Below are 26817 nucleotides of genomic sequence, written 5' to 3' on the forward strand. Positions count from 1 at the left end.
ACACGCCACCTTCGTCAAGAAACACGTTGTACAACACTGAACATGCTGCAACGATGTTGGCAGCACGGTCTGGCTCGTAGTGGAGGGCGCGGTACCGCTGAAGGCAGCGGAAGCGGCTCTTCAGAAGCCCAATGCACCGCTCCACATCGGACCGCATGGCAGCATGTGCAGTGTTGTACCTGCCTTCTGCAGTGTGTATGGGAGGGTGGCCTGTGACTGGGGTCAGGAACCATGGTTCCAAGGGGTAGCCGCTGTCACCTGCAGGATCATAAAAAATGGTATGAAATCTGCACAAAGCTTAGTAGGCGAAGCATGGGTCATGTAAAATGTACCTACTACAGAAAGGCTGCAATAAAGGAGTATACAGGCTGAGCACCTGACACAGCTGTGATCACAAATAATAGCTGGGACATAGTAGCATCCCTATTTGCAGCAAGGCAGCTATTTGTGCAGTCTTCATTCACAAATGATTATCAGTGTAAAAAAGAATCTGACGACACGTGCACTGTACACTCACATTAAATATTAGCTTAAAGTACAGCGCAGGTGTGTTGCCACTTTGTTTCGTGCAGACACCATTGGAAAATTTCTACATCTCGCCTATACTTAATAACCTGACTATAACATAAGGGGTTCGGGCTTCAATATTCTCTTACGGCGCGAGCACGCTTTGCTGCTTGCTGCCAGAAATGCTACTGTACAAAATTTTCCTGCTGCTCACCGAGGAGGTGTTCGCCAGCCTTGGCAATATGCCCCTCCAGGAACCGATGACGCAACCACGTAGTTCTCCAGACGTGGGCGTCGTGGTCTGACCCCAGTCGCAGAGCGTCGACGGCGAGGATCCGCATGCCTGCGTCGCAGACCTGACGAGAGCGCGGACAGCATCAGCCACGCGTTACTATGACGGGCAAATTAGACAAAAATTTATATACTTACGAACATTGTTGCGCTGCCGCATTGCCTTTGCGGCACATGAATGCCGCCTTCTGCTCGCCCTTCGGTGCGATGATGGCTATAAGGCTGCCGTCCCGCATCCGATGACGCCGGGAATGGAGCCGCGTCGAAGGAACCCTTCCTTCACGGCCACCTTCTCCTCCGACGTCCTCGGGAAATGGACCCACTTGTTGCGGGCCCCGGCGTGGACGAATGCATCCGCCACGCGTCGCACACACTTGCTGACCGCAGGCTAGGTCACGCCGATCGTCTCCTCGCTCCCTACCGAGGCTTGAAAGCTGCCCGTTGCGAAGAATCGCAACACGCATAACACTTGTCGATCCACCGACAGCGCCGTTTTTGTCATGCCTCCGAGTTCCTCCGCCACTTCGTCGCGCAGCCACCGCACAGTTTCTTTCTTCAGAAGAAAGTGCAGCCGAAACAGATCGTCTGGCATGTCAAACGCATCCCCGGGCTCCCTCCTCCCGCGCCCCGGCTTACGAGCCGCCGCCGCCGCCGCCAACACAGTCAAGAAGGCCGCCATTTTTTTCTATTCCAAACGGAAAGGGGCACTCACCGGTTATTCCGCGAATTTGGCGGGTTTGTTCGGCATAATTTAGCATAATAAGTGCGTAAACGTCACTTTGACGTCGCAGTTTTTGAGCATTCCTGACGTCGCTTGACAGGCAGGAAAAATGGGCGCGGCCTCGAAAAATTCGACCAATGAGCAAGCGGTGTCGGCCATTTTGGAATAGAAACAGAACGGAATAGCTTTGCGTTCATGGAGGAAGGAAACTGAGGAGAGGCCCTAACCCGTCCGCGCGCTAGGAGAAACGTGTGGAGGAAATGACGTAGTAGGTTCTCCTCTCTTTTGCTGTTTTTTTATTTCTTTGCTGCAGTGGCCCCGCCTTTCGGGCCACAATGGCGGCTTTGTTATTGTTTTGTGTGCTCATACGTGTGGCTCCGTAGGATTCGTACCGTCGCAAAGGCGCCGTGCGGGCAGGCTTGCGTTGGTCTCCGTGTTTTGTTGCGCTGCGTTATCTGGACTATGCTCTACCGGATGTTGCGGTGGCCAGGTGGGACAGGAGGAACTAAAATTCGTGAAACGAACGCGCATGCAGCGCTGTACGCAATGTACCGCGCCTCGGCAATGGCAACGGACGAAGGAATATCCGCGTGAAATTTTGCCCTCTTTGGCGGAATTATGCTAACGTGCTAACGATTGTTTAGTATTGCCTCGGAGCGCGCGGGTGCGAGCAGCACTGTTGCGCGCAGCGCAGCGTGGTTTCGCGAGAAATGTAAACAAGAGAGGAGAGCTGGCCCGAGGCGGAGCAACGCCATGAGCAACGCCGACTTCCGGCTTCACTTTCGCTTCACAAAGAGTGACGTCAGGGCCTCTCCTGAGTTTCCTTCCTCCGTGTTTACGTTATACCGACCCAGTCAACGTCACTAGACTAGGTTGAGTTTTGAAACTCCCGTGACTGCGTGGACCCACCACCGATACTCGCATCTCGTGTCGCTGCTGTCGCACTTTGCTCGGTCACCACGGCTCGGACAGGGCGACGAAGCACTGTCCGTTGTTTATGTGTCTTGGCGCGTTGTATACCTGCGTGTTTTGCTGCAGTCTCGGTGCATTTTTGCGACACTCTAATGCGTTTTAAATGGCGTGCGCGATTTGAAGAGCTTACGGGCCGTATAATCCAATTTTATTTGGTGACGCGAATGCATATTTATGCTCCGTTCCTGCAGCTATAACTTACTTTCAATGTGCAAGTCTGCTCGCAAGGGAGCAAAGCTCACGTAGGTTTCAACATTGCACTTGTGAATGCGGTGCTCTGATGAAAGAAATAGTCTTAGCTTCATTTTTTTTATCACGAAATTAAGTGCTGAGAGTGTGTATATACCGTGTGTCCCAGCTAACTTCAGCCAGAGTTTTAAGATATGCGAATGCCGCGTAGCTGGGCACAACCAAGGTAATGTTTGCCGTAGCTTTTATATAGTCAAATTATTATAAATCCGCCCAGTTAGGTAATGCGTAGGTAATTCATTATTAATTAATAATTATCCAATAATTGTTAGTGTACTTCTTAATTCACTCATTAGTAAATTAGTTCATCTATTTATGTAATTCCTTGCCACCACCAAAGGTCGAGGCTTCAACTCTCACCAACGACCATGGGTTCGACTGCCTTAACTCTATTTTAATTAACTCTGCCTTAACTAACTTCGCCTAATTCACTCTGCCTTCACTGGCGCCGTGAACTGCCACGATTGGTTCGCTTGGGCTCCCGTGACTTTGTTGGACCATCGTGTGGTGCGGCAAACATCGCCTCATGCGTTCGCATTAATAATTAATTCGTACTAAGCAGCAACAGCTGATTACAACTACTCATCAGCTACTTACAGCTACTCATCAGCAACAGCTGATTAATATAGAGCGCAATGGACGGCTGGGGCTGCTGCGGCCCTGGACTAAGGACTCCACAGCGCACTCTGGGGCTGCGCAGCAGCATTTTCACAGCTACGTAAAGTTTTGTAATCAATCTCCTAAACGCGAGACTATACAAACATTTAAAGACGCATCGGTGAAAACACTTGAGGTTTGTTCGATTCAGAAAAAAGTGCACGGCACCTCAAACGAAAAAGTGCAGGGGGTGCCGGGCTGCACCCACTCGCTGCAAGGTTCGAGGGTGCAGTGCACCACGGCGGCACCTTGTCTTGCACCCCGTGCAATTGAGCACGGGGGTGCAGGGTGGACTGCTGCACTTCGGGGAATCGAGGGTCTAGGTGCAGTGCACCGTGAATAGGTGCAGAAGGTGCAGAGAAACTTGGCTCAATCGAATAGACCTTTGCTGAGTACGTAAGTTGCGAAGTCTGAGGACTCAAGCCCCTTCGCCCATAGAGTTTCCTACAAAAATTTTCGTAGGAAACTCTATGCCTTCGCCAACGCAAAGCTGCGCCCGCGTAGAGCTACCTGCGGTGCTCCCCGCTCTGGCGGCAAACCAAGACAGGGCACCCGCGATGTACGGCGCCTACGGAGAGTTTGATAACTGAACCTAGTCTGGTAACGTTGGACCCATGTCTCGCCCACGACCTACTGGAGCTCCAGACCTGTACAGATATCCGGCTTCTATGGGAGCAGCTTGCGCCCACTTTCGTTCAACCGACGGCCGTAGGTGGCGCTTTTATAACCTGTGTTTTTTTTTTCATTGTTTAACCTAGGTAGGATATTAGGCGGTATAGTAGCAAGAGCTTGGTGGCGCAACGCCCCGTTCCAAAGGGGACGCTCATAATATCCATCCATCCATCCATCGTCTGCTACGCGGTGGGCGGCTGTGCGGCGTTGTAATTAGCACGGCAGCTGTTGTGTTCTGACAAACTGCTTGGTGATTTGCTGATTAACAGCTGATAATTTTCGCTAACACAGTGACAGTGATGTCACAAGGCTTTGATCGGTCACTTGGCTCCAAAAGTTGACTGCCCGAACCTAAAAAATGTCGAAGCGTGTAGTCCGCTGCTCTCTAAAATAGCCTTAAATAGCCGCTCCTACTGCCTTTTTCAAGCATAATATTATAAATCACAGTGTCTATAGAGTTCGCAACGTACACAACAGTTTCAACACAAATGGTTTTAATCAACGGTAACCTATCAAGTCCCCTCCCAGTAACCTCTGGCGTGCCCCAAGGATCTGTTCTTCGTCCCCTGTTATTTTTAATATATATTGTAAGCATTTATGCGGACTTCATCTTCATCTGTACAAAGTCATCATCAATCATCGGCTCGTGTTCGTTTTTGCGTCGGCGCCATTTTTCCTTCTTGGAATAAAGCGTCGTCTCAACCGTGGTATTTCAAGTGGTGGAGGCGCTTTAAGATCCCTTCGACCTCAATCCACTTCAAGATCTCCCCTGGAGCTACGTTCGGGACGCCGCTTACGCCAAGAGGCCGCCATGTCGCAAGACCAGACCGCAGCATCCACCATCTCGGTTCAAGTGCCAGCCACCCCCAATCCCAGCCCTGCCAACAACCGGTATCGCGACCCTGAAATCTTCTCTGGCTTGCCTGGTGAGGACGTTGAAGACTGGCTCGACAACTACGATCGTGTCAGTGAATACAACAACTGGAACGAGACGTCGAGGTTAAACAACGTGCCATTTTACGTCTCTCAAGTAGCCAAGACATGGTTCCTGAATCATGAGAGAGACTTCCGTGATTGGTCATCTTTCAGGGAGCAGCTACGGCGGATTTTCGGCACACCCACGGTTCGTTCGGAAGTTGCGAAAAAGAGGCTGTCTGAGCGCGTCCAGCATTATGGCGAATCGTATACCTCGTACATTGAGGACATCCTCGCGCTTTGCCGCCGTGTCGACAGTGCCATGCCAGAACCTGATCGCGTGCGACACCTTCTTAAGGGTATCGGATCTACTGCCTTCAACGCACTCGCCGCTCAAAACCCTTCGACGGTGTCGGACGTCGTCTCCGTCTGTCAGCGCCTCGACGCCCTGCAGTCAATCCGCTTGCAACCGGACTTTTCCGACAACCCCGTGGCAAACAGTATTGAGCTCCGGTCTATCATTCGAGCCATAATTCGTGAGGAATTGCACGCGCATGGCTCACCCCCTTGCAGCAGCGCTCACGTCCAACCTGCTTCTACTGACCTGCGCGGTATTATTAAGGAGGAATTGGCGTCCCTGCAGAACGCCCAGCATACCAACGCTTCTCCTTGCCCACAACCGTCCTCTTACGCCCAGATTGCTGCAATGCCAGCCGCGCCGTCTCCAATAACACCACCTGCGCCTGTTCACGATCACCTGGCACCTTTAGTCACCCGAGCTCCGAACCCACCTTACTACTCTGCCTGGCGTTCGTCGAGACCTATCTGCTACTACTGCGGCTTTCGAGGACATATCTCCCGGTTTTGCCGACGCCGCCAGCAAGACGAACGTCGGGGTTACGCGGCCTTTGAACGCGATGAGCCACCTCCTCGCGTTTACCGCACTTATGACGATAATCCTCCCGTTCGCCGATCTCCATCTCCGGCCGACTTCTCCAACACCGCACTCAACACACGCGCCTCGAGACGCCGCTCCCCATCGCCGCTCCGACGTTCTGTTTCGCCACTTCGACCTGTCTCCCAACTTCATGTCCAGCGACCGGAAAACTAACCAGTGCAGTTTTTGGAGGGAAAACTGCATCGCCGCGAAGTGCTCCAAGTCCTCCTGAACGTCCTTCGAACATGTAATTGGTGTCTGTGGAGGGTGTGCCTTTGTTAGCTCTGATTGACACGGGAGCTACTATATCTGTTATGCGCGCGGACCTGTGCTCTCGTCTGCGGAAAGTGAAGACGCCTTATATTGGATGATCCTTGATTGGGGCTAATGGAGCAATCATTCGACCATCAGCCCAATGTACAGCACGCGTCTTCATTGATGGTATCTGTCATCACATTAAGTTCGCGATTTTATTCCCGTGCGCTCATGAACTAATTTTAGGTTGGGACTTTCTCTCGTCAGCGTCCGCTTTAATCTCTTGCCGTCAACGTGTAGTCCATATGAGCGAGACAGTTCATTGCAGCGGGAGTACCGATGAGCCACGACTGCGTTTTCTCACTGCTGCCGATTCTGTACTGCCTCCCGGCCACGAGCAAGTCATAAGTCTCTCTTCCAATAATAATAATAATAATATTTGGGGTTTTACGTGCCAAAACCACTTTCTGATTATGAGGCACGCCGTAGTGGAGGACTCCGGAAATTTCGACCACCTGGGGTTCTTTAACGTGCAGCTAAATCTAAGCACACGGGTGTTTTCGCATTTTGCCCCCATCGAAATGCGGCCGCCGTGGCCGGGATTCGATCCCGCGACCTCGTGCTCAGCAGCCCAACACCATAGCCACTGAGCAACCACGACGGGTATAAGTCTCTCTTCTACGGACATCACCAATGGCGACGTGTTCATCACTCCTTACGGTCGCTGTCTTGCCCGTGGGATTGTCTTCGCTTCCTGCGTGGTGCGGTTCAAAGAAAGCTCTGCGTTAATCATCGCTTTAAATGCGACCACTGAGACAATCCTCCTACCTCAAGGCTCCGCAGTGACCTGTTATGTGGATACCCAACCAGTCTCCCTGCTTCCTCTTGCAGCCTCGTAAGCTCTTCCTCAACAAGACAAATCTGCCTCATCTGCCCTTACTTCCGTGATAAGCCCTGACCTTACTGCTGCTCAACATGAAGCGTTGCTAAAACTGCTCACGAAGCACCAGGCCTCCTTCGATATGGATACTTCGTCACTCGGACAGACTTCCGTTGCCTTCCATCGTATCGACACCGATGGCCAGACTATTCTACGCCGTCGTCCCTACCGAGTCTCTTTGGCCGAACGCAAAATCATCGAGGAGAACGTCGCTGATATGCTGAAAAGAAACGTCATACGTCCCTCCGCCAGTGCTTGGTCATCTCCCGTCGTTTTGGTGCAGAAGAAGGATGGATCGGTACGATTTTGTGTTGACTACCGTGCGCTAAACAAGATCACCCGTAAGGATGTATATCCGATGCCCCGTATCGATGACGCCCTTGATTCGTTGCAAGGCGCGCAATATTTCTCCAGCCTTGATCTTCGCTCCGGATATTGGCAAATCCCAATGCACGAAGCGGACAAAGAAAAGACCGCCTTTTCTACTCCGGATGGTCTTTATGAATTTAATGTAATGCCTTTCGGTCTATGCAATTCTCCCGCCACATTTGAAAGAATGATCGACGCGGTTCTTCGCGGCCTCAAGTGGAAAACTTGTCTATGTTACCTCGACGACATCGTCGTGTTTTCCTCGACTTTCACGGACCATCTCCAACGCTTAGATGAAGTGCTCACATGCCTTTCTAATGCCGGACTTCAACTAAACACGAGGAAGTGCCGTTTCGCTAGCACAACGATTAAAGTCCTGGGTCATCTCGTTAGCAAAGACGGCATCCAGCCCGATCCGGATAAAATTTCCGCGTTGCTCAACTTTCCACGTCCACTTCGTGCAAAAGAACTGCGCAGCTTCATCGGGCTCGCCTCATACTTTCGACGTTTTATCCGGAACTTTGCCAGCATTGCCTCGCCCCTCCACAAGCTCCTTGTTAGTTCCAGTTCCTTCGATTGGAACGATCAGTGTGAAGCCGCGTTCCAAGAACTCAAGCGCGCACTAACATCCCCACCTGTTCTTTGTCATTTTGATGACAAGGCGCCCACATTAGTGCATACTGATGCCATCGGTCACGGAATTGGTGCCGTACTGCTGCAGCGCGACCGCGAATTTTGCGAAAAGGTTGTTGCATATGCAAGCCGCACTCTCACTTCCGCGGAAAAGAAGTACTCGATAACCGAACAAGAGTGTTTGGCTGTTGTCTGGTCCATTCAGAAATTTCGTCCATACCTCCACGGTCGACATTTCACGGTTGTGACCGACCACCATGCCCTATGTTGGTTGTCGACGATCAAAAACTTGTCCGGGCGCCTTGGCCGCTGGATACTCCGATTACAAGCATATCATTTCAATGTCATATATAAGTCCGGACGGAAGCACCAAGATGCCGATGCTCTTTCACGATGCCCATTACCACCATCATCGGAGCACATCACATCACCTTGTCAAATTGGCCGCACGGAGGACGCTTCGTCTATTACACCGATTTCTTCCTTTACTTCATCAAACCGCCTTTCAGTGCTTTCCACTCACCAGCGCGCCGATCCCTATTGCCATAGTATCATCAATCGCCTTAGCGGTGTTTCATCTCCACCCAATGCCAGGCTACGGAAGCAACTCAAACTGTTCAAGTTTGAAGACGACCTGCTCTACCGGTACATTTTTCACCCGGAAGGCCATCGATGGGTTCCCGTTCTACCGCGCTCTCTTCGAACTGCAGTTCTGCAGGCCTCACACGATGACCCTACGTCAGGCCACTTGGGTTACAACAAAACACACGAGCGCATACGCAGCCGCTTCTATTGGCCAGGCCTTTCCACGAGCATAGCTAGATATGTTGCCTCGTGCACGCTTTGCCAACACCGTAAGCGACCTACTACTGCTCCGGTCGGGACCCTACAACCACTTCCCTGTCCAGCACAACCCTTCTCTGTCGTCGGCATTGACCTTTTCCGGCCACTCCCACCTACTCCAGACGGCAACCGATGGATCGTCACTGCTGTTGACCATTTGACCCGGTACGCTGAAACAGCCTCAATACGCTCAGGAGCTGCCGCAGAAGTAGCGGCCTTCTTCTTGCAGGCTGTCTACTTACGTCATGGGGCGCCTCACGTTCTTTTGAGCGACCGAGGCAAGACATTTCTTTCAAGCACTCTTAATCAAGTTCTGCAAGCTTCCAACACCGTGCACAAGACAACGTCTAGCTACCACCCTCAAACCAACGGCCTAACAGAGTGATTTCATCGCACGCTGTGTGACATGCTATCCATGTATATTCAACCTGATCATCGTAACTGGGATGCGATTCTCCCATTTGTAACATTTGCGTATAACACGTCTGTTCAACGGACCACCGGATACTCTCCGTTTTTCTTAGTATACGGCCGCCACCCAACCTCATCACTCGACGTTTCTTTCTTCTCTGGCCCCGTCAACGCTTCACCATTCATTTGCGACCAGCTTGTGTCTCGTCTTGCCCAATGTCGTCGTCGCGCCCGTATGAACACTGAAGCCAGCCAAGACGATCGCAAACATCGGTAAGATGCCTCTCATCGCGTCGTTTCCTACCGCCCTGGTGACGATGTGCTCCTATGGACCCCTGCGCGAACACCCGGTTTATGTGAGAAGCTTGAGTCTCGATATCTTGGCCCCTACAAAGTCATCGAGCAGACCTCGCCGGTGAACTATCGAGTTACACCTGTTGAGACCCCAACCGACCGACGCTGCCGCGGAACAGAGATCGTGCACGTTTCTCGCCTGAAACCCTTTCATCTCCGTTCCACTGTCTAATGTGCGGCCAGGCTGGCCGCTTCCGTCCACGGGGGAAATTAGTGTAAGCATTTATGCGGACTTCATCTTCATCTGTACAAAGTCATCATCAATCATCGGCTCGTGTTCGTTTTTGCGTCGGCGCCATTTTTCCTTCTTGGAATAAAGCGTCGTCTCAACCGTGGTATTTAAATATTAACGATTTGCCTCAGTGTGTCTCCTGTACTATACGCATGTTTGCAGACGATTGCGTCATCTACCGCTCTATCAATAACTCATCTGACCATACTGCACTCCAAAATGATCTTTACAGTGCTTTAGAATGGTGCAGCAATTCGCTGATGACACTTAACGCCAAGAAATGTAAATTCCTGTCCTCCCGCCGTCGCAACCCTTCCATCTTCCCATATGCAATTAATACCACACCATTAGGATCAGTACAGTCCTATAAATATCTAGTTGTAACCCTGTCTCACGATTTGTCTTGGCGCGCACATGTCACTAGCATTATCTCTGCAGCTAACAAAACCTTAGGTTTTCTTAAACGAAATCTACGGCAGGTCCCATCAGATTTAAAATTACCAGCATATAAGTCACTTGTCAGGCCGAAACTGGAATACGCGTCAGCCATCTGGAACCCGCATCAAGCATATCTCACCGACGCATTAGAATCAGTTCAATATCGTGCTGTTAGATTCATTCATACCTCATATTCATACGACGTCAGCGTTTCATCACTGAAATCAGAATCCGGCTTGTCAATACTTTCATGTCGACGTCGAATTTCCACTCTTTCCCTGTACCACAAGTTCTTCTTTTCTTCCCTTAATCAAGAGCCTTACATCACAGCAGCAGCACGCATATCTCATCGCACCAGCCATCCATTTCAAGTGGCACGCCCACGTGCACGGACAACCACCTTCGCAGCCTCCTTTTTCTTCCGTGCCGCCACAGACTGGAACGGCCTTCCCGCCAACATCGCTAATACGACTTGTACATCTTCATTCACAGAACTTGTAACCGACCATTTTGTTAAATAATTTTTTCTGATGATGTTTTCCTATCTTACAAAAACCCCCCTCTTATGTAATGCCGCTACCGGGGACTTTTAAGGTAATAAACTGAACTGAACTGAACATTGTTCATGTTGTAAAATTCGCTTCTGCGTTCTTTAGAAACTTGAAGCCACCGTAATGTTCGGCGACAGAACGATTACTACTCATTTCAACTCTTAAAGGTCCGTGAATTCGGCGCGACTTCAAAAAGTGAATTACGCACACAGCTTCATTGCGTACGTATCTTAAGCACCACCGTTATGCCGCCACCGTACCACGCAGAAAAGCTAGCTTTACAGTTTATTTATTTATTTATTTATTTATTCAAGATACTTTCAAGGCCCGAAGGCATTACAGAAAGGAGTGGGTGAACATAACAAAACATTTGTGCAATATACAAAGACATATTCAACGTGGCGTTTCATGAATGCTGGTTTTGAAGGTGTCGGTATCCAGGATGGCTGCAACGGTAGCGGGAAGGTGGTTCCAATCTTTGCTCGTGCTAGGGATGAATGCATTACTACAAAGTTTAGTACGTGAAGACGGCACACCAACTTTGAAACTGTGATCAGAGCGAGATGATATGTACGACGGTTGGGTGATAAGCTGTTCTTTCAACAAAGCGTTGTGGTCGTAGATTTTATGGAATAGCGAAAGGCGGAAGCATCTACGACGGAAAGAAAGTTCTGGCAAGTTAAGTGTTGTCTTCATTGAGGTAACGCTAGCATGTCGGGAGTAGTTAGATAAAATGAAACGCGCTGCACGGTTTTGAATGGCTTCTATGCTGTTTATGAGTAATGTTAGCCGGGTCCCAAATGGCGCATGCGTATTCTAGTTTGGAGCGAACTAATGTTTTGTAGAGTGTTAGTTTCAGTGACGATGGTGCGGATGAGAAGTTTCGGCGCAAATAGCCCAACATGCGATTGGCATTGCTACACATAATGTCGACATGCATGTGCCAGAAAAGGTTGCTGGTGATGTTTAGTCCAAGGTATTTGTACGACTAGACAACTGAGAGAGGGCTATTATTTAGGAAGTATGTATGCAGATTAGTAGTATTCGTACGCTGTGATACACGCATGCATTTACATTTGCTTAAGTTCAGCTTCATAGACCACTTGTTACACCATAACAGAACGTTATTAATGTCGTCTTGAAGTTTACGAGAATCATTGAGGTCAGTAATTTTATGATATATAACGCAGTCATCAGCAACAAACCTAATAGTGGAAAATTTCACACAGGAAGCAAGATCATTAATATAGATTAGAAAAAGTAGAGGACCGAGTACCGACCCTTGCGGCACTCCTGACGTTACCGCGAGGGGCGCAGACGACGAATTGTTCGCGATTACGTATTGTGTTCTATTAGCAAGAAAGTTTTTAATCCAGTCCAGTACTAGCGGGTCAATGTTAAGAAGACTAAGTGTACAGATTAGTAGGTTATGGGATACGGTATCAAAGGCTTTAGCAAAATCGAGAAAGATGCAATCGGTGTCAATTCCTAAGTCGGTGTTGGAAAATAGGTCGTTAGTAAAGCAAGCTAGTTGCGTTTCGCAGGAGAAGGATTTCCTCAAGCGATGCTGACTGTTGTCAAAAAAAAGAGTTCGTCTCAAGAAAATCAACTATGTGGGAATATATTATGTGCTCCAGAATCTTACAGGGAATGCTGGTTAGTGATATGGGACGGTAGTTTTCGGGACAATGTGTGTTACCTGATTTGTGAACAGGAACCACCTTCCCCACCTTTCAGTCGCTTGGTAGTGATGAGCAGTGTAATGATTGTTGGAATATCCTAGACAGAATAATTGATGAATACAGTTCGGTACACTTGAGTATTTTTGAATTAATTTCATCTGAACTCGCCGACGAAGATATTTTCAAATTACCGATTAGTTTTCTAATGCCGACCCAGTCTATAAGATTTGAATCCATTGGAGTATCATAAACTTTCGTAGAAGGTGGCAAAAGCATAGGTGCAGCGTCATGAAAAAAGGAAGCAAAGATATTATTAAAAATTGTGCAACACTGATCACTTTGAACAGGTGTGTTAGACTGGGACAATTGTATTGTGGCTGGTGTATTACCACGAACAACATTCCAGAATTTACGTGGGTTGACATGTAAGTATGATGGTAATGTAATGTTGAAAAAGGTTTGCTCAGCTTGGGAAATGGCGCTACAATATTCATCGTTGATGCGGTGATATTCGGACCAACGAACCGGGATGTTAGAGTTTTTTGCGGAACGAAATAACCCTTTTTTCTTGTTCCGAAGGGGGCGCAAGGTGTACGTAAACCAAGGTGACTGGGGATTACAGTGTACTTTTCGTTGGGGAACATATTTTCGAATTAGGAATAAAAGCTTGCACTTATAAAGGGACCAGTTTTCCTCAAGTGTTCGTTGGTCGAAATCGGGCATGAATGCATCCATAAAATGCTCCATTTCTTGCGTAATTGCGGGAATATCAGTTTTGGAATAATCCCGAATTGTCTTAACTTTCTTTGTGTAAGAAAAGCGTGTTTTTAAATCAAACTGCTGCAATGAATGATCACTTATCCCAGGAAGATAAGTTAAAGAGGAAACTAGGTCGGGGGTAGTACGCAGCACTAGTTCAAGTGTGTTAGAAGATGTTGGAGTTACTCGGGTTGGTTTGTGGACCAGCTGTGTTAAGTTGAAGTCAAAGCAAAAATTTAAGAATTCGATGGACTCGGCTGAAGTACGTTTAAAATTAACACAGTCACTCTCCCATATTGTATCTGGAAAATTGAAGTCCCCCAATATGATTAACGGAGAGTTGTGAAACCTAATAATCAATTTGTTAAGGACATCATGGAAATCTGCACAAAATGTAGAGGACGAATTTGGTGGTCTATAACATGCATAGAATATAAAGGGACGGTCTGAAATCCTCACGCGCACGCAGACTAATTCTAGGGGCGATGTAATGTCAATAACAGATGAATATAGGTTATCTTTAATGGCAATCAAAACGCCCCCTCCTCACCGGATATCTCGGTCACACCTGTAGATGTTATAAGCACTTTCGCAGTCGAATATTTCACTGTCATTTATTTTCGCGGAAAGCCAAGTTTCAGTAAGGACAATCACGTCAGCGGAGCAAGAATCGATAGTTGAAGATAAAGCTGTTCGCTTGTTGGAAATGCTACGCACATTAGTGAAAAGAACAGACATGCTATTTTGACAAGGTCGACTCGAAGATAGCTATACAGAATGAGAGGAAGGATTGTTAAGACTTGTGGCATCGTTATTTACTTCGGCGACGAAATCGGAAGAATGAAGTTCGCAGATAGTATCGGTGACAGAAGAATACACATAGGTTTTTTTGTTCATGACTAATTTATTTGTCCGCAAAGAAAATGATTGCCCGCTGGCTTTTCCGAATTCAATTAGTTTCTTTCGAGATTGGCGTGTAGCCCTGCAGAAATCTTCGCCCACCGATACTTTTGTGGCCTTTAGTAGACCTTTTAGTGACAGGATCTTTTCTCTTGCTTTGAATGATGAAAACCTGATAATAATTTGGCGAGTCTTGCCAACCACAAAAGAGCCAAGATGATGTGTCCTAGTAATCGCTTCATCAGATATTTCTAATTTTCGATAGTTTTTAATAGGATCGCGCACGAGGATTTCAGTTTGTGCCCATGTTTCCGAAGCGTTATCAACAGCCCCATAGAACAAAAGGTTGTCCCTCCGTGATCGATCCTCCAAGTCATCAAGCATTGATTTTAATTCAGAGTTTTCGGTACTAATCGCAGTAGTAACTATTTTGGATATGTCCGTGGGAGGCATGGAAGATTGAAGTGTTTCCACAACTGTTTCAAGGGTTAGCAATCTGGTTGACGGGTCCGACACTTTGTGAGTGAGGGCTTCTTGGGTTGCTTTAAGTTCCGAAAAGGAACTCAATACGTCTTCATGACGGGACTCAGCTAAAGCGGATAAAGCAGCAATGGCAGCAAGGACTGGGCTAGTTACAAAGAGTTCCGTGACACGATTTAAGGCCTGCAATGCAGCACGTTTTAAAGCACTGGGATCGCTTAATTTTTTGCAAGCTTTCTACGGAGCTAGACATCCCACGATATTAAACACAATATATGCTCACCTTCCCTTGAAACAGAATCGATCAGCCTATTGCACATATCGGGAGGAGGACTTACTCGTAAATACTTTTACCAGATCATCTGCCTTTCACTGCGGCACACAGCAGTAAATCCTAATGTCATCTACCACATTAGGCTGTCTGCTCTCAACTAAAAAAAGCTAGATTATCCTATGAATATTTTAAAACAATTTTTCCAGTCTCTTAAGGAGGCTAGGAAAGGGAAATTCATGCCGTCGGTCTAGCATTGCAGCGGCCACCTATGCTCTTTGTTTACATTTATTGCACCGCTCCTCCTCTTCTAGTTTCACTATTCGAACGCAAAGAATTCGCAAATATGTCTTCTTTTGTATATTTGTGAATTTATACATTTACCGCCAATACAAGCGCTTTGTGCCTGCTGAAATGGCAAGACAAGCGCTGAGCAGATCGCAGAAGCAGACGACACCGAACAGGTTATAACTAGTGCCACTCTGCTCGTATATTCTCTCCCTAGCGGAAAAATGGGCGAACTAGACCAGGCGTGCTGGAGGAGGGAGATCTGTGCAGGACGGGAGTTCAGTAGATCGTGGTCTCCTCATCTATCGCCACCTATAAACACTGCTGTAGCCATTGACATCCAAGACAAATCAAAGACAAGCCAGTCGAGTTGGATTGGCGTGCAAAACACGTTAAAGTGTGTTCGTGTGCCGATCGGAGCTTCGCAATGCCAACCGTTATCTGCTGTCAGCGTCGTCGTGGCATGAGATTGACGACCATCTTGATGACTAGAGCGTAGCGGGAGCGTTTGAAAGGTTCGCTGGACGACGTGGAGTACTACCACAGAACACCTATACAAACTTAGAGAAGGGAAACTGTACCTTCCACAGTGCTACGGAAATAAGCGTAGCGGTGGCGTCGTGAATTAAAGTATGTGACCACAGGCGGCGCTGTACAACAGGAAACGGAAACGGGGTTTTGCTCAGTATGGTCGTTTTACCTACTGGGTTCTCGCTGCTGCGCATCGATCGTGCTCCCGCCAGTTAGGTTGCTGTGTGGCAAACGTAGCGCCCACATATGTATGTAGGCGCTACGTTTGCCACACAACACCCAAACTGGCGGGAGCACGATCAAGGCGCAGCAGAATATATGCAGCGCTGAGTCATATCGAGTTAAGGCACACTCTGAACTGACTTTAAAGGGCATCCCGAGCGGTTTTTCGTTTATTACGCCGCCGTTACCCCGAGTTGTGCCGCCGCGCTCCAGCTGTTGCATTTCGTGTAGGGCTACTGACAGAGTGCGGTTTCCAGGTGGCACGATGGCCTCGACTGGAATAAACGCACACACCAAAGATTGAGTAAGCTTGAAGATATTTTATTTGCATTTTACAAGTACAACAAAAAGCACACGTCTACGGATCCACACAAACGCGGTTACAAAGTCAAGAACATAGTCAAGAAATGACTCATTAATAAGGGTAGCACAAACGCACAAGAAAGAAGACCTAAGCTACAAAACGTACAGTCGGCTGCTAAACATAATAATTTCCCTGTCACCGCGTGTCACTTTTATACAGCATCTTTAGAGCACTACCAGGCCGGGTAATTTGGCGGAAAGAACGCAACAGCTTACGGCCGTCAGGTGCCTCTTCCTTACGGGTGTCATAATTATCCTGATCTCCGCATCAACGTCGTGCAAGTCCGCATACAGGTATCTGTACCTGAACCATATGTGCCAGCTTAATACATGTGTAGTGAAATTATGATAACCACTGCGTCTTATCAAACGTACTGGTTTTGCAAATGCGCATTACAGCTGACGGAACGACATACTGTAAGTGAAGCACAAGAGAACAAGGACAAAAGGAGGATGCAACACTTGAAGAGAAGTGAAGAATTAGTAGGCGTACAGCAAACAAGCGATGACGGAGAACACACATTGATGCATCGGGTGTTCTGTGACATCGGTTTGCGTACTTACGGTGTTATGGAGATCAACGGCATAAAAACGTACCTTCAAGCGTATTCCGTCAACCTCCGCCGCATTCATTATGATAATCAACGCCTAAACAAAATGAGGCACTATTTTTTGCCAAGAGTAGACCTCTTTACAGCAAGTCTGTGTAATGACTCGCAGACGAAACCAGCATGCTTTCGAAAATGTTTTACCGCCGTAGTATTCGAACGCCAACGGCCAGGAAACACATCGATACCAATAGGCTGTCGGCTGTCGGTGGTTAATCAAGTACAAAAACCTTGACGCTATGACTAAAAAGCAGCTTCAACAATTAAATTAAAAAAAAATCAACTGCCTATTTGCCTGAGGTAAAAAAACATCCTTAGACACCTCGATTGTTCATGTCAATGGTTTGTGTAAATTAAAAAAATCAGCATGTTCAGCGCCCCTAGCAGAGAAAGCACCAATTAAAGTATTCGACCAAATTACAGTAGATCCACTTGCGCGCTTACGCTGAAACGCGCCTCGATTGATTTTTCGCCCTCTGTGGCCATTTGTTGAACTTGAGAGTGTGCGGGGCCTGGTACTACTTCAGGCACAAGAGAGAGTCGGAGCTGTTGCGCTACCGGTCGCATCGTGGACTGCTCGACATCGAGAGTATAGAGGCCTTACTGTTCGAGCAGCAATTTAGGTTTGAAAAAAAGATTTCAGTGACTTGTTTAGGGCACTTGCGGTACCGGAGACTGCAAAGAGTGCTCAAGACGAGACCGTGCCGGGTCGGGAGGTGTTATGCATCACGCTACGACGCCTTGCTTACCCGAACAGGTGGTGCTATCTGGAAGCCATATTTGGCAGGCACTCATCGGTGATGTCGAGTGTGGCATCACAGGTGATTTGCCACATCGCAAGCGAGTTTGAGCACTTGCTTAATGACTGCAACAACAACGACTGGCTGTCGCCTGCCCACCTTGGAGAGTTTGCAAGTGTAAGTTAACTTTGTTCTTTTATTTCGCGTAACTGGTGGATGAAACCGCGAATAGCTGTTTTTGCTGCCTCTTTCCGCAATGGCTATTTTTCTCCTCACTGTAGGGTATGCCGCCTCGTCTTTTTATTATATTTTATTTTGTGAGAACTAAATTGTCAGCGGTATATGGAAACTGGATAGTTCGAAATGTAGAACCAATACCCCGCAAACTGCCGTCGACATGTGTCGGGATAAAATGTAGAGAAAATAGCCTCGCCAAGCAACAGTGTTGCACGTACAGAAATTGATATGAGGCATCTACACAGCAGTCACCTTCCATGCAGAAGTAACCTCCCCTTCAAAACTTGATTTTCCCACCGACATCTTGCTCTTCTGTTTTTATGCTGAGCCTTTTACCTCGGCAAGTTTCATAAAAAGTAGGCATATCAAATATATGTAAACATTGCATGTTGGTGTTTATTTCAAGCTAATACACTTACTACAGATTACGCACATATAAGTGTGCTGGGGGTGTCATCTAGGACACGGCTTTTTGTAAGGGAGCCACTTAAGGGAAACTAATAGTCCTATTTTCCATCTTAACTAAAACCTGTGTTTTGAGCTCGTTTCATTTTGTCATGTCGCAAGCCATCCACGACCGTTGTGCAGCACTGACCAACTGCTGAGCATTCATCGATGGTACGGCACGGCCTATATGCCGGCCCAAAAGAAACCAGCGTGACTACTTCTCCGGCCACAAGCGGATGCATGTAGGGAAGTACCAGTCGGTGATGTGCCCTAATGGGATTGTATGCCACTTTGATGGTCCATACCCTGGAAAGCGGCATGATGCAGGTAGGTTTTCTGGTGTTCTATGTGAGAAAAGAAATTCACTTCCATTCAGATGTGATACAGATGCATAAACTTGAACATATTTATTGCACCGTGGACGAATATGGACAGTGCTTACTTCCATCACATTATAAGTTTACGAACTACATGACTGCTTAGAAAGCAAAGCACGAACAGAGAAAGCTCTAGTGCCAACCTTAGCCCTTTTGTCCTCATTTACACTTTGATGTGTCTGAAACGGTCTTGCACGTACATTTCAAAATACTTTTTGGATGGCTTTGTTGAGTCTGCAGAAAATGTATAATGCATGCAAACTAAATGTTCATCTGGTGTGCTAATTTTAATGTAACTTATGTTAATTTCGCCGCTATGTGAGTCAACTGAACTCTTTTTTTTATTGCAGGAATACTCACATGCAGCGGCCTCTATGCCACACTGGAGAAGCTGGTGGGCCCCCATCATTCGTCATGTACGGTTATCCGGCCTACCCCTTGAAACCGCTCCTAATGAAGCCTTATGGTGGCTCTTTCTTGGCGGCCACACAGCTGGAATTCAACTACAGCATGAGTCGTGTTCGTCAGTCTGTTGAATGGGGCTTTGGAAAGGTGTCACAATACTTTGGACTTGATCCGCCTAGCCTACTTGAGTACCTGAGGACACGCCATTGAAGTGCTCGTGCATGTATGTGCTCAGACTTTTACCATAATTACGCACAATTGTGCATTGAAAGTGCTATTTGTTGGTTTATGTCTGAGATATTGCTGCATCACGGTCGTCCTGTCCAACTCCTCCATTGACGCTCCTCACCAACACGAACCTAATTGAAGTAGACGTAGATGGTGTTCCGTTGACGGCGTTAATTGTTACAGGAGCCCAAGTGTCCATAATGAGCGCTAACCTATGTCGTTGCCTCAAGAAAGTTCTTACGCCTGCCATCACTCGAGCCGTACGCGTCGCCAATGGCGCCACTCTTGACGCCAGGGGTATGTGCACTCGACGCGCCGGAATTGCTGGCCGCCAAGTTCCACTCATGTTCACCGTGCTGACCGGTTGCCCTCATGACCTAATCTTCGGGCTCGACTTTCTGACGACGCATTCTGCCCTCATCGACTGTTCCACCAATACGCTGTGTCTCGATCTTCCTCTTCTTTCAGACGTTCACCCCGAACAACGGAACACCCTCTGCACTACAGCGTTCGTTCGCTTACCTCCGAAAGCCCTAACCTTCGTCGAATTGGCCTCAACAGCAACCATGCCTCATGGTGACTATATCATCGCCCCTATTCGTGACGTCCTCCTGGCGCGCGCCATCTCTGTGCCACACTCTGTCGTAACCCTTTTGGCTTGAAGCAAGCGTTACCTGAAGCCATACTGGTGGCCACGCACCGGTCAGTGACAGAGGACCACGTCACTGCTTTTGCAGCCGACGCGTCTCCAGATCCTCCTGATTACCCGCAGGATGCATTGAACCTCCACGGCCCATTGCGTCCCATGGTCGCTCCGGACCTCGCACCTGACCAAGCAGCCACCCTATATCACCTTTTGCTTTCCTACCGCGACATATTTGACACTGGCACTCGTAGCTTGGTCAGACGTTCCTTGTTAAGCATCGGATGAACACTGGTGATGCAGTACCCATTCACCGCCGACCATATCGCGTGTCCACGGCAGAGCGGCAAGTTATTCAGCAGGAAGTAAGGAAGATGCTTCTGTTCGGCCGAGAACCAGCACTGCCCCTCGACACTGCCCTCCTTGTTCACGCGGCACCGATGAGTGAATATGCACTTTACGCCATCACCCGCTGTGCCCACGCAAGGGAAATTGCCCGTGACCGCCTTCAGAAATCCCAAGAGAGTCAAAGGCGTTCGTACGACCGGCGACACCAAGACGTGCACTTCCCGCCTGGTTCTTTGGTGCTTCTATTGTCTCCGTCGCGTCAGGTCAGCCTATCAGAAAAACTGCTGTCTTGTTACAAAGGCCCATGCCGAATGCTTCGTGCTTAGACTCCCTTCACCTACGAGGTCGCCCGTGACATCCCATCTGCTTCCCAGTCCAGTGATACCGTGCACGTTACACGACTGAAGCAGTATCACCCTCCCCGTGATGACATTTAGACGCTCTGGGACATCGTTTCTGCCGCCGGGGGATTATGCTATGATATTTGATTGCTTGAACGAGGCGCGTGGACGCCATCACTCGAGAAAAGAGGGAAAACAACGAGCTGGGCTCGCGCTGTGAATCTAACCGGGGAGCGCTGCAGCCACTGTTGTAAATTAAACTTGTAAATAGTTGCTTGTCTTATTGAGACGTCCTTCGCGTAACAATATGTTGATTGCCTTTTTACACATGACTATTTGCAGTCATGTTTTGTATCTTTAGCGCATAATTGAACACAAGCTGTCTGAAGCACGTTGCTTCCAACGTCCCTTTGGTTCCAGTTTATTTCTACCTGGTGTTGCTGTCAACCATACCCTATTATGTGTAGTTCCTGTATTAAAGTGTGAATTACAAGGTGGGCGCAATGTTCAGACGGTTTTGACACCTTTGCTGCAACTCCAGTGTCAACATCACGACTAATTTTATTTGTTTCAATTTCCCATTTTCCAGTGTACCTATCTTGTTCAAGAAATTTTCCATATAACTAAAGAAAGTTTGTTGTTGGGCTGCAAACATGCGGCGCTCTTCTGCCCTTTCACGTCTTTCCTCAGCCCGCCGTTCTGCTCGCGGGCGTCTGTCTTCTGCCTGAGCTTGAGCGTTTTGCTTCATTTCTTCTTCCTCGAGCTCCATTTCTTTAAGAGCTTGCTTTCTCCTTCTCCCAAGCCAGGCGCTCTTCTTCCAGTGCTATGCGCCTGGATTCCATCAGGAAGTCTTTTTGCTTCATATGTTCATCGTGCCTCATTTTTTACTCCATGAACTCGTAGTGTGTTTGCTCCAGCCTTCGAGCTTGATTTTTTCTCCCTGTAGGATACAGTAGTGTGGGAAAAAACTGCAGCCTCATTAACGATGCTTAAAGCTGGCCACCTACATTTGATATAAAGGCGAACTTATCTAAGCTCAATTTTTTGGGTAAGTCGAGCACATTGCAAACTCTTGTTTTGTTTCCATAGATGCAAAGCAACGAAAATGAGACCACACTGTATTAAATTAGTTTGCATTCATTGGCACAAATTCTTACAATGCCACCCTTCATAATAAACTGATTTGTAAATCCAGTTTTCCAGCTGGGCGAAAGCAATGGTGAATCACGGGCGGTCTTGAATGCAGAATGCAATTAGACATATTCGATGCTTAAGCATAATAGTTTATTTGAAATAATCAGGGTTGTGCACAAAAGCATTAATTAAGTGCTTTCATATATGGCGAAAGAGTTATGGCTGCGCGTGAGGCCAATACCCCGACTCGCGGTTAACTACTCATGCCTGCTTGGATTACGAATGTCTTTCGAAGTACTTAATGAGAAGCTCCCTTGTGAGCTTCAGCTTGTGTCAGTTTGTCTCATAAAGAGCATTTGCTGTAGTTAACATGCACTAAAGTGGAAGTAGACACCAGCCATGAAATATTAGCGGTTGATTAACTTGAACTGGCTCTATAAAAAAAATGTACTTTACCGGGGCCGCGTGTGGGCCCCCTCCTAGCTGGCCGCGGCTGATCAACGTCGTCTTGCACTGCTGGACATGCACTTGTTAGCGGGCTGCTAATGTTCACAGTGAATACGCTCGACTGCTATTTCTGTGCGAACTCGGGCTTAGCTCAGGCACATCATCACCTGTGCCGAACTCAGGCAGTGAATGTTCCTCCGGGACGATACCCTCATCGTTGCAGCAGTTTAACATTTCCCCGAACAGTTGGGTCACTGGCGTTCCGCCAGCGCCGGAAATCGTACCAATAAGAACCGTTAAATACGATGCAAGTGCGTTGCATCGACGCTGTGGAAGGCAAAGCTGATACCACAAAAACGTGATCGCACAGACACACATTCTGCACCTGAATCAGCAGGACTGCCGAGGCCCCTTGCCGCATATTCCTCCGCTGCGACGTCTCTCACAAGTGCCGCTGAGCTTCTTGTGACAATGGATGCGCTTCGGCTGTAACAGCTCACTGGCATCTTCTTGATAAGTCGTATTTTATAACCATTTTTTGGCCATGTTCAATATTTCTTCAAGAAGCTGGTCCAGCTCCGAGTATTCTTCCTCGGTTCTGGACCTATGATGTGGCACCAAGAAAAAGAAAATTTGTACTGGCTGTTCCTGTTTCCATATCGCGTTGTGCGCTAAAGTGAAACGACAAAGTAACTTATCTGCGGAGGCTCCTCCTCCTATCTCTCTGTGCATGTTGCGCGAGCAGTAGGTCCGTGCGGTCGCGCAAGGTGCGCGCGCTAAACGATTTTTGTCTCGCATTTGACAGGCGCCCCTTACAAAAATTTTTAATGTGTTTTTTTAGAAAGTCTTTTGAATGTTCTCTATAGAACTCTATTGTGTTTATTTTGATTGCCTATAGAATTTTCCTATAGAGTTTCAAAAGTTATTTGGCCACCGCATTCTTATAGGAACTCTAAAGACGCATTTCTATAGAACATTTCTATCGAGTTGCTTTAAAGATGCTAAAGACAAATTTCTATAGAATATTTCTATCGAGTTTCTTTAGAGATGCTAAAGACAAATTTCTATAGAATATTTCTATCGAGTTTATTTAGAGATGCTAAAGACAAATTTCCATAGAATATTTCTATCGAGTTTTTTTAGAGATGCTAAAGGCAAATTTCTATAGAATATTTCTATCGAGTTGCTTTAGAGATGCTAAAGGCAAATTTCTATAGAATATTTCTATCGAGTTGCTTTAGAGACGCTAAAGACAAAATTCTATAGAATATTTCTATGCAGTTGCTTTCGAGTACCTACAAGCAAATGCCTATAAAAGCTAGGCCGATACGTGTAAAGAACTTGCAATTTACCAAAGTTCTACTGTAGGCAATAAGGACTACAGTAAATGCAGTGGCAAAATAATTGGTGCTACAACCACAAAGTATTCAGTTTGAAATGTTTATTGCACTTCAGACTAGATACATACTTCATATATGTGACATACATGCTTCAGACTAGAACTTGCAACACACAAGCTGTAGCTGCCAACATGCTTCTCAGGTCAAGCTGGTGGTGCAAACACGCGAAACATGAGGTAAAAGAATCAGTGGCAGACTTGATTACAGTTGACACCTGGCAATAACAGGCTTGACTAGGACAAGAAACCATACCATTAAAACTGCAAAAGGAGTGCCTGTTCCAGCAGTGCACATTGAAAGGTTGGATACTAAAGCCTGAAAATAGACTGATATGAATGTGCACTGCAATGTTGTGTCAGCCTGACGAAACGACACAGCATTTTAGTTTGTTTAAGTGCAAAAATAACACTGGCAGTCGCTGCGAAAATGTGGCAAATAATGGCTTTCACAGATAAGTACACCATATACCGAAACCACACAGCATATTAGTCTATGTTTATGTGTAAAATTAGCACTGGCAGGCCCTGCAAAAATGTGGCAAACAGTGGTTTTCATAGAGCAGTACAGCATATATCGTACAAAGTTGAAAAGCTTGTATGTCGTTGTAAGGAAACAATTTTGAGATCAGAGCCAATATTCTAATTAGGGTGAGAAATACAAACCAGACCAACACACGCAATGACTAAAAGAGATTTAGCTCAGGAGCTCCTATGTAATGCACATAAACAGTAAAATAGTTTTTCTCGGCAACTATGGAATCAAATTTGATGAGGTTTGATACATTTAAAAATGTTTAAATCATAGTTTTACATTAAAACCATCCATATTTATTAAAATTTGCTGAAAATAGCAAAACTTGAAGGAAAAGGACTTAGTTTGCAACTGTAAAAAAATAAAGAACTAGCACAAGTTCGTTAATTCTGTAAATTTTCCTACTCAAATACATCCAAAATACAGAAATACTTTTGAGACAACCACAGCACTAATTTGAAGTTTGTGGCATTTGAGAATTCAACTTGTTGCAGGAAGAACTATTTGGCAGGTTTAAGAAAAATAACACCACAAAGCTTACTAATCCCCGTCTCTGTGCCAGAAAGAGATATCACAGTTCTGCAGACTCCATCTGCTATGTCTAAAGTCAACAAACTTTATATATGAATTTACAGCTTACATGAAATTGTTGCAATGTTTGAGAGTTTCGCACATCTAATCATAAATTAGTGATTGTATATTAGAGCAGCATATGGTATCTCTAATTTGCCAGATTAAATTATGGTATTAGGTCCAACAGAAATGTGATCTCATTTTTTAGTTATGAGTAAGATTTGTTAACCTTACTGCTCTGTTTCTTCAAAATTTGCAGTTTTCATGAATTCGTATCAAAAGCAGACTAGTTGTCTGAAAATGTTTTATCATGGTACTGTGCTACGTGAATTATGCTTTTTCAAATAACATGTTTACTTTGATGCAATGATATTTCTTTATCTTATCTGCTTTCTTGCTGAAAAACTGCACAGTATTCACGAGATATGAATAAATAAATATTAAGTGAATAAGTAAACAAATAAATATTGCGGTTTGTCTTATCATTCCACCACCAGCATGACCTGTATGGAGCTTTGGCTACTGCTCACATGTTGCAAGTTCATTCTTACATGAACACCTGCTATTTCACTTCCCAGGAAAGGAGCGAGGAAGGGCTAGTTTTTGGCCTCATTTGGTCCGTCTAGTAACGGCGACGCTGGAGCCTGGAAAATACAATTGAAATTAATTTTCAAAAGGTGTAATGAACAGTCAGCCATAATGTATTAGCAGGCACAAACATGCCACAAATATCTATATAGTTGTAGCATTATGCTAAGTTTCATTTCAGTATTTCAGAAAAAAATTATAACAGAAAAGTGGCAGAACACCCCACCTCCCCACCACTCTGCCAAACAGCGGCAGTTCTTTTGAGAATCATTTTTGACAATATCTTTACTTTCCCAACATACTGTGACATCAGCACTGGGCCAATGTGCCTGGCAGTAGAATATCATTGCTGATGACATAAAGCATCTCCAAACGACAACAGCCTAGTCACACATTAATCTCATCTTGCAATGACAACACATTCCCCATTTATAAGATAAGCAAGCAGGAACACCCATGAGCTAAGAGTCCTATACAGACGTCACACTGTGCATAGGAAACAAATTTTTTGAAAAGAAGGGAATGACCTACTGGCTTCTATTGCTGAGCGGTAGACAAAATTAATATTCCATCCGCTGTTAGCCATAGTTGGTATGTACTATGCTTAATATGCCAATAATAAATTTCTCACATGGAGCTTGAGCAATCATGATGATGCATGTAAGTATCCATTGTATGGGGAACAATAATGTTTTAAGTTGTTTTCGCAAATTATGATGGATAACTGCCAATTAGTGGTATTTGGAACACAGTCGCAGTGTCACTGTCAGATACAATGGACACAGTATATTCGTGCTTTTCGAGTTATTGAAACAATTAGTTTCTAATCTAGTACAGGTATGTACACTGATATGTATCCTAAACGCAATGATAAGACTTCCCAATTGCAATTGAAAAGTTAATTCAGTTTTAATTAAAAAGGGTCCTTCTTGCAACATGGCATGTGAAAAACAGAAAACAAAAATTATACTAATCATGTCTCTTCGAAAATTGATTGCATAACTGCTCTGTAGGTCAAGCAGAAAATTTAACAAGAAATAACGTGCCTAAAACTAGTTGCAACAAACAAATTTGTTCCTACGAAGGTTACAGACAATTCAGTAAACAGATTGTGACCCAGTCTTTTTATGTGGCATTCCTCAGCGAATTTGTTGGTCAATTGGTTGCCGCAGCTGAACAAAACAGATGAACAGTCTAAATCTGGCGTGCAGCCCCAGTCCTATCGGTGCATGGTCAAGTGGGACGAACATACTGATCCAGGGAGTGAATTATGGTGCTGTCTTAGGCACGTGTTGAGGCACCGGCCAATCTGCTGCATGTACATTTG

General features: G+C 46.4%; 1 pseudogene; it reads left to right on the plus strand.

Moving 5' to 3' along the window:
* Positions 1-1111: 1111 nt before the first annotated feature.
* Positions 1112-25585, plus strand: LOC142584562 (uncharacterized; annotated as a pseudogene).
* Positions 25586-26817: the final 1232 nt, after the last annotated feature.

The sequence above is a fragment of the Dermacentor variabilis genome, chromosome 6 (genome assembly GCF_050947875.1).
Source record: "Dermacentor variabilis isolate Ectoservices chromosome 6, ASM5094787v1, whole genome shotgun sequence".
Classification (NCBI taxonomy): domain Eukaryota; kingdom Metazoa; phylum Arthropoda; class Arachnida; order Ixodida; family Ixodidae; genus Dermacentor; species Dermacentor variabilis.